The sequence below is a fragment of the Cryptotermes secundus genome, unplaced genomic scaffold, assembly GCF_002891405.2.
Source record: "Cryptotermes secundus unplaced genomic scaffold, Csec_1.0 scaffold26, whole genome shotgun sequence".
Lineage (NCBI taxonomy): Eukaryota > Metazoa > Arthropoda > Insecta > Blattodea > Kalotermitidae > Cryptotermes > Cryptotermes secundus.
Window position 1 is genome coordinate 1,384,571 of NW_019743656.1, and position 8,980 is coordinate 1,393,550.

At 44.4% G+C, this 8,980-nt stretch overlaps 1 protein-coding gene across 1 annotated transcript in view; it reads right to left on the reverse strand.

The window, feature by feature from the left end:
* LOC111874158 overlaps nucleotides 1-8,980 on the reverse strand; it is a 73,546-nt gene that overhangs the window by 32,005 nt on the left and 32,561 nt on the right. The window lies entirely within an intron of this gene.

Sequence of the window (8,980 nt, forward strand, 5' to 3'; positions counted from 1 at the left end):
GTGGAGGGGCAAAGGTTGAACCTTTCATGTCCCTAATATGCAACTGCGTTTGTACCTCACAGGAAGCACATTACGTCCCCGCTACAGAGCCCAACCGGTTAATGTTGTTTAGGGAAACAGTCGCTGTTTACTGTGAGAACCATAGGGAACACACAAATACACTGTGTAGGCAGAATGCAGAGTTTTAGTGTGTTAACCTTTTAAATCCCAGTGGTTACTATACGTACGAGTATAACATATTTATATACTGTGCATTCTGCCCACACAGTGTATTTGTATGTTCCATATGATTCTTTCAGAACAGCTGTTACTTCCCTAAACAGCATTAACCGGTTGGGTGTTGTTATGGAGACGTAATGTGTTTCCTGTAAGGTACGAACTGAACTGGCATATATATATATATATATATATCCGAAATTGACGGCCGTGGGGATTCGTTGCGTTGTCCACGCAACACCCTCTATCCACTAAACTTGGCACTAACTTCGCCGACAAACGGCGGTCGCTCGGTTGGTATAGTTCACTTGCGGACTAGAAGTACGTAGTTTTGTTTACATATACATGTTTATATAAACAAGCGACTGCCGTTTGTCGGCGAAGTTAGTGCCATATATACGTATACATACACACACACGCACGCACACGCACATATATATATACGATAATTTGAAAACACTGTTTCCTTCTTCACACAACAACAGATCCCTGGTAAGACCCCGCTCTCTCTTACCATTCCATTTCCCCACCTGTGACGATAAACCAACGTGTCTCTTAAAAGGGTCGTTTTTGTCCATTTCTCCCACTGGCTCGGACCGTGTTCCTTTCCAGCTCCTCTCCTTGCGTCCGATTGCCGCCTTCTTTGTAACTTGCCTATATAAACATATTCCTGACCCTACACTCTTCAATCCTGAAGATGGAGGCAGCATGTTCATCCAAAATGTCGCCATCCGCCTAAAAGACTGCCCTGTGTCACCCCCCCCCCACAAGAAAGACGCACAGGGACAATGTGGCGACGTACTGTGTAACGAATCGAAATGTTTGTGACGTCACTGTAATCAAAGTACATACGGCGCTGAAAATAGTCTAGACACGGTATCGGGTTAACCCTTGCCCTTCTAGGCACGCGGAAGAGAGAATGTGGGTGCAACGCCTCCATAATCCTCGTGGTAGGGGAAGCCCCACGCACTGTTAAGCTTGATACGTAGCTGGAGGGGCTTGCTTCACATCCCAGCAGCTTTATCCCTGTGCCAGAAGTCCCTGATACGCACTGGATAGAGGGTTACGCGGGATCCAAGGGCGGTCTAGGCGTAGTGTTGGAAAAAATCCATACCCTTACCTGGAATCAAACTCTGGTCCTGCAGCACCGTAGCCTATTACTACACTGAGTTATCCCGATTCATCATAAACCCTTTAAAGTGCAGACGTAAGTATATGTACCACTTAAGGCCGCGCCATAGCTCAAGCGGTTAGTCGCTGGCTTCTCACCGCGGGGCCCGGGTTCGATCCCGGGTCTGGTCAAGTGGGATTTGTGGTGGACAAAGTGGCGATGGGGCGGGTTTTCTCGGAGTACTTCGGTTTCCTCTGCCAATCTTCATTCCACCAAATTCTCCATCATCATAAGCACCCGGGGCAGGCTACAATAGGCCAATCAGTGGCCGCCGTGCCCAGTGGACCCAGTTGGACTCCACACCCCAATAAGCGAATTTAGAAAAAAAAAGTACCACTTGGTTTAACATAAAACATCTTCAGTTTTCCTACACAGCGTATTTACATGTCCCGTACGATTCTCATAACAGTGATTACTTCTCTAAGCAGTATTAACCGGCTGGTCTCTGTGAGGGATACGGAGTGTTTGCTCCTGCCGGGAACCGAACCCCGACCGTCCAGCCCGTATCCCGTTGCTGTATAGCAACTCCTGGCTCTCGGAATCAACATCAAATCTGCGTAAACAGTGACTAGAAAGAAAACAGAGTACACCAAATAAATGTTCCGTGTGTTACGAACTGCACACATCGTCTCAAGGTTAGGCGTTTGTCTATTCTTATCCAGAATTTTGCAAAAACACATGCAGCTGGAGTTGAACGCCAGCTTTGTTCGTTACATACTCTTCGGCCTCCCACGGCACGTAAATGTTTGGCTTTCAGGTTCTCACAGCAATGACCATGAGGAGTACTGGGACGTGACGCCGTGCAGTTGCCCAACGTACTGTCTCCATCTCAAAGGTCGAACACACCGTTTTTCCGGTTGTTTTTGGCTTACCATTTGACCCTGAAGACGGAAGCAGTAAGTTCTTCCGAAACGTAGGTGAATTTGTACTACACGGCTTTCAAGTAATGGTCCTATGGCATGTGATACCGTATAGTCTGGTAGACATGTATCAACATTTGTAAGAAACCCGTTGGGTCGAACAACTCCAGAACAGACGGAAGCGACAGGTCACTCCAAAACGTCGGAACCGATATCTACCAGACTACACGGTGTCAAATTCCAGAGGATCATAATTCGTATGTCCAACTTGTAAGCCATCCATGAATATGCCCGTCCACTCCTGCACCCAACCACTATAACACTACACAACTTCCAGAAAACCAGGTCATTCAGAACTTAAAACAATTGAATGACGTTTGCTGTAACTGGGAATGGCTGAAGGGAACTTGGCGTTTGAACTGAAATGTCACAGAGGGACGTTAACCCCAGGCGATCAAAGCGCATCGCGTGTCTTTGTACTTGAAGAGAGCCCATATCACTTGACACGAATGCCTCAGACTACTACGACGCAGGCAGTTTTGGCATCACAACATATGATGGCTTAGAAAACGGCGCTGAGGGAGGATGTGATAAAGGTAAAAGGGCAAAGCTGTCCCTGTGATTAACTAATTAAATACTACGCCATGAAGGCGTATGGGGGAGTGGATGTATAGATCCACATTTTCTTGACCTTGGCACTAGTTGGATGTGAGTGGTCCCCGGTACCCATTGTATAGAAGACTGGGTGGGGCCCAGAGCCGGCCTGGACGACTTGGAGAAGAGAAAACTCTAGACCTTACCTGGACTCAAACTCCGTCCAGCCCGTAGCCAGGCGCTATAAGGGTAGCAGTAGGAATTACAGAATGGGGAGCCTCTAACTTGTACTGTACACCAAAAGTACCCAGGTGAGAAGAGCTGGTCATTTAGCATTCAATGGGACAGACAAGAAATCCATACAGATTTTTACCCGAGAAACCCGAAAGAAAGAAACCATTCGAGAGACCTACAGTGAAGATGGGAGAATATGCAGTGCTATCGGAAAGTTCCCGGACTATGTCAAAAAGGAAATGCTGGCTTAACTTACTCAATTTTAACTGCTATTTTCTCCAAAACAGTCTCCTTGGGAAGGTATACAGCGATCCCATCGTTTTCTTTTTCCAAGCTTCAAAGGCACCGTGGAAGTCATCTTCCTTAAAGCTGACGAGTACCGTTTGCGATTCCCTTTGGATGTCAAACGCTGTTTCAAAACGTCGTCTCTTCAGTTTCATTTTCAATTTGGGAAACAGAGCGAAATCACAGGGGGCTAAGTCCGGTGAATAGGGAGGATGAGGAACGATAACCACGTTGTTAGTCACGAACTCTGGTTTTCAGGAACGTGTGGCCGGGCGCGTTGTGGTGGTGAAGGAGTAGTGCGGCGCAAGTTCAAATTTTCTGTTAAGATCTCCTGACAAACTCCACAACTGATCCCAACGGTGTCTGCAAGCTCATGAGACTGTTCGGCGACGGTCTTCGTTCCTAAGTTCTTGAAATTTTTCAACATTTTCTGTCCTTCTGCTGGTGCTTGGTCACCCCGAACGTTTGTCATCTTCAACTGACACTCGACCACTCTTAAAACATGAATGCCAATCAAAAACCGCTCTCCGGCTTAAAGTATGTTCTCCAAAAGCCTCACGAAGCATTGCAAGGGTTTCAGTAGTGGATTTACCGAGCTTCACGCAAATCTCGATGCAGACACGTTGCTCGATTTTGCCATCCATTGCAGACAAAACGAAACATGAAGTCGAAAAAGCACTCGTGTAAAACAATGCGTGTTTACAGAATGGTGTCACGTGGTAGACTCACGCAATAGACTTGCGGAAGTGTGACCTTGGCCTCCCCCTCTCATATTCTTTCACCGAGGCAGTTACAATAATAACAATCCGGGAACTTTCCCATACAACCTCGTAATATTAAAATGTATCTTAAAGGATGTAAAGTAAAAAAAGTAAAGCTATCCCTGCACCAGGCCGTGAAGGCCCATAGGGCTGGGAGACGCTGAGGGTCCCACATTATCTAGACAATCCGGCTCAAAGATGGCGGTAAGGTTGTCAGCCCTAGGCACCGGCCGCGCTTTCCTCCCCAGGAAAATTATTTAATTAATTCCTGGTACTCATTTCTGTTAGAGGCTGAGTAAACCTCAGGGCCTAGTGCGGCTGGAAGGATTAGGTTAACTGAAATAAAAATCCAATGACCTCATCGGGGCTTGAACCTATGACCTTCTGGCTTGTAACATAGCTCCTCAACCACTACGCTACCGCGTGCCCCCTCTTAAAGGATGTAAAGGTATATATTCACAATTGGTAAGAATACATATAGAGTGACCCATAAATCAAGTACCTTCACTTCTACGCTCGGCTTACCCTGAACATGGAGGCCGTAGGCTCTTCCGAAACGCTGGTATGATTTACTACACTACATGGTGTAACATCCCAGAAGACAGCAGCCAACACAGACACTACCATGATAACCTCAGATTTCGCTTGCGGGTTGATGAAACACGCAAAGTGCCCGACTCTGTACACCAACCGTGCACAGACTCCTGACTCACCAGCAACCTGCTAAACGCGCAGGTGCGGTATAAATGAAATTGCACAACTGGCTTCTGCTTAACTGAGGGGTAATTACCAGTCAGGTAACATGATTACAGTAATTCTGAAAAGGCTATTACTATATCCAAGGCCATGTGTACTAACTACTTTAACCCTCCAAAGCAAAGTGGTAACTACATCTACCACCTGTTTTAACATAATAAAAAAAAAAACCCTCTGAATTCTGCCCACCGAGTGTATCAGCGTGTTCCGTACGGTTCTCACAATAAACGACTGTTTCCCTAGACAGCACTAACCGGTTGGGCTCTGTAGCGGAGACGTGATACGTTTCCTGTGAGGTACGGACTCAGGTTTTAAGTATTATTCAAACTATGTCTGAATGGATATGCCGAGATCACGGGGCGCACACAAGCGTTTAGAGAAAGGGATACTTTCGTAACAGAACAGATAAAACGTTAAACTGAAATTAGAGAAAAAGTTTTCTTATTTACAATTTAAGACCGAAAATTTTAAAACAGCAATTTTAAAAAAATGACTGAAAAATCTCTGGGGAAGAGGCCGTAGGCCCAGTCTTGGAGTTGAGGTCTTCGCGGCAGTGACTGTGAGATCTTTGTTTGTGACGCCGTGTAATTTCTTGCTTGGCTTACTCTTCGAAATTGAAGATGTAGGGGACATGTTCCTCCGAAACGTCGGGCTACCTCCGAACGACATGGCGTGACGACAATCTTAGCAGAAATTAATTTAAACAATCATCTGCAACATATTTTTATTTCGGATTTACTGCCGCAAGAAGCTTACCAGGTAGAACAGCCAACTACAGTGCCTATATTGTTAGACAAGGATTTGGAAGGAAGCAACTGGGCGTGAAAATGTTTCGTGGTTTTCTTCAGTCCATTCAGGCAAATGCCGACAAAATAGCACAATTAGGTGACGACCGTTTCCTCAAAATCATTTCCAAGCCATAGCTTATGTATTATTATTATTGGACATTATATACAGAGTGTCCCAGGGTGTCTGTGAGGTCATTTTTCTTTCCTTGACTCTACAGCCCCAGTGGGCCTAGGCCTACCTCCATGAACTTCTCCGTTCACTTTGGTTTTTCTAGATCTTACACATACGGTAGGACTCCTTGGGCGAGTGATCAGCTCGTCGCAAGGCCTCTACCTGCAGACAAACACAGAAAAACGCACACAAACATCCATGCCCTCAGTAGGATTCGAACCCACGATCCCGGTTTCCACGTGAGCGAAGACAGTGCATGCCTTAGACCACTCGGCTACCGTAACCGGCGTCTGTGAGGTCACAGTATCGGTAATTCTAAGCAAAAAAGTGTATATGTACATGTGTCCTATTCCGAACGGTTTCCGAGATAGAGCTATTTCACTGTACAGTACACTGTACACACGACACACGAGTTGCAAAGTCCACTGTTGTTGACGGTGGAATTTTCGAAAATGTATTATACTAAGTAAACTGTACCAATTTTGTCACTTGAACAATAAATACTGGTATTAGAAACAGTACATATTGCAATACCTCTTTCTTATCAACAATTTTGGAACTGTACAGTGAAGTAGCTCTGTCTCGGAAACCGTTCAGAATAGGACACATGTACATATACACTTCTTTTTTGTTTATAATGATCGATATTATTGCCGCCAAGAATACTGACCTTTCCTCCTGAGACACCCTGTATATTCTGCGACACTAAAAGCGTCGTAAATTACAAATAAAATAACACTAAAACCGCCATCAACGGAGAATGTTCAAAAGTTATGTATGCCATCAGCCTTAGAACAATACGCACAGTTGCGACGTATGAAATACGCAGCAGAAGGCGTAGTTGCCGAGGAATCGTGTTTCAAGTTTATAGCGCAGTAAAGATATAATCTTGAGCAACAGCAAAGCCTGTAAAGCTGTACTCTTGTCAGTTACTCTCATGTACTGTTTGATCCATTAGGCTGTTTCATATCAGTTTTCTGGGAAGTGACATCTTGTAGTTCGGTAAATGGACGAACGTGATGCCTCCACTTTCTTCTACCCTGACGAAGCGCGTACTCACATGCCAGAACATAATCTTCATGCTTACTACCGAGAAACTCACGGAATATCACAAGTGTTGATGGATTTCAGATTCTCAATGCGGGGCTTAGATTTTTAACCTGCTTTTCTTATTTCGAAAAAAAAAGAATAAAAAGGAAGTTTATGAGATCATCTTGCTGTGTGTCTGTGTATCCCCCCTTTTAGTTCTCTATGCGGTCCGTGTCGTATCAAAGGAGAAGAGACGATTAGTTCATCCCAGAACATGCCCACAGCCTTCCGACAGAGTGGCTGCAAATTCCTCACTGCAACAGCAACACTATAATAGCCCACATCCTGGGCCACAGCTTCACGAGGGTGGGACTGGACATCTGTGATCACGCATAACCTCTACATTCTCTGCAATCAGCAATTTTATTCCATTTGGCTTTTCTTCGTTCAGCTCTTTCAGGTCCAAAATATATAAGTTTCCATGCCAGAATTCTAACATTCTAAAGCAATAATGCAACTATATATATCACCTGCTTCCACATTGTGGCATGCAGACCCGCTGTCAGGCAACGACAGCGAAATAAGCAACTATACAACAGCCTTTGCTAGGTAATGGCCGCAACAGAAGCGGTGTTTTCTGTGTGGTTCAATCCGAGGCTATATAACGAGGCGCAGCTGTGATTAAGAGAGTCGAAAGTTTTCAGACGGTAGTTAGAAGAGTATGAGTTAGTTGTGAAACACTCGCCGGCCAGTAATGCCATGCACACGGAAGCTGAGGAAGCTACTGCGTTGAAAGCCGTTACCTGGTGACAACCAGTGAAGATAACAGCAGACTGAAAAGAGTTAGTACGTACTGCAGTGAACTGCAAAGTGTGTTGATTAGCGATAGCGCTATACTTACTTGTAGTTATGATCTGCAAGTATTCAATAAATCCGATCTGTAGTCATTCATACGCGTGACAATTTAAAAAAAAACTCTGCATTTTTTGCCCACAGTGTATTTATGTCTTTCGCGCGATCCTCACAATAAACAGCGATTATATCCTTACATAACATTACACGATTGGGCTTTGTAATAGAGAAGCAGTGTTTTTTCTGTGCGGTAGGTCTATTTGGGTCGACCACAGTGGCCGCGCGGCCTAAGGCATGAACTGTCTTCGCTCGCTTAAACGCTGGGATGGTGGGTTCGAATCCCACTCAAAGGCATGGATGTCTGTGTGTGCGTTTACTGTTTGTGTTGTCCTGTGTGTAGGTAGCGACCTTGTGACGGGCTGATCACTCGTCCAAGGAGTCCTACCATCCGCGTAAAAATGATTACGAAACTGAAATAGAAAGAGGCCAGGGCCAACAATGGGCTGTAGAGCCATGAATGAATGAAGTCTATTTGCATGTATCCGTACATGTGGAATATCAGAAGAAAAACAAGACACGTTGTCTCTCGTTCACGTGCCTTCCGATGAGACGCTCTGCTTATGTGCTAACTCGATAAGACTTAGTAAGAGGTGATAATGTATGTATGTTCCAGTCAATAGAACTAGCTGACTACGATTTATTATCTTGCTCTAAAGCAGCGATTCGTGATTGTATCTGGCCACAGTACCTTTCTGTACTCGAAAAATGTTCACGGGACATCTAATGAAATTCTTATATATGAAATTACAAAAACACACAAATGAGTACGGATAAAAAGAACTAAATATTAAACAGGGCTATGAGGTCTACTTTTTATTTACCTGCAAATATTTCGAGAAACAAACATTATATTTCATGCACATGGGAAACGAAACTTAAAAACTAATATGCCATTCATGCGTAAATAGCAACGTGAGTAGTGATTTTATTTTTTGTCGTCATAAACATTCTTTTTATGTTTGGCTTGATACTGGGAAGTCGAATTCTCAAATCTGGTCCCGCACTTAGTCTGTTTCTGCTACGGAATTCTAGAATAAAATTTCGCGCAAGTATGAAAATTGTTATATGTGCAGTTTATAATATTTAAACTATCATTCTTTTTATACAGTAACGGACTTCTCTTGAGGTTCTACGTAACACCACTTGGAAAACAGTGCTTTGAAGTATTCTTAAACAGATCATCATCATCATCATCATCATCA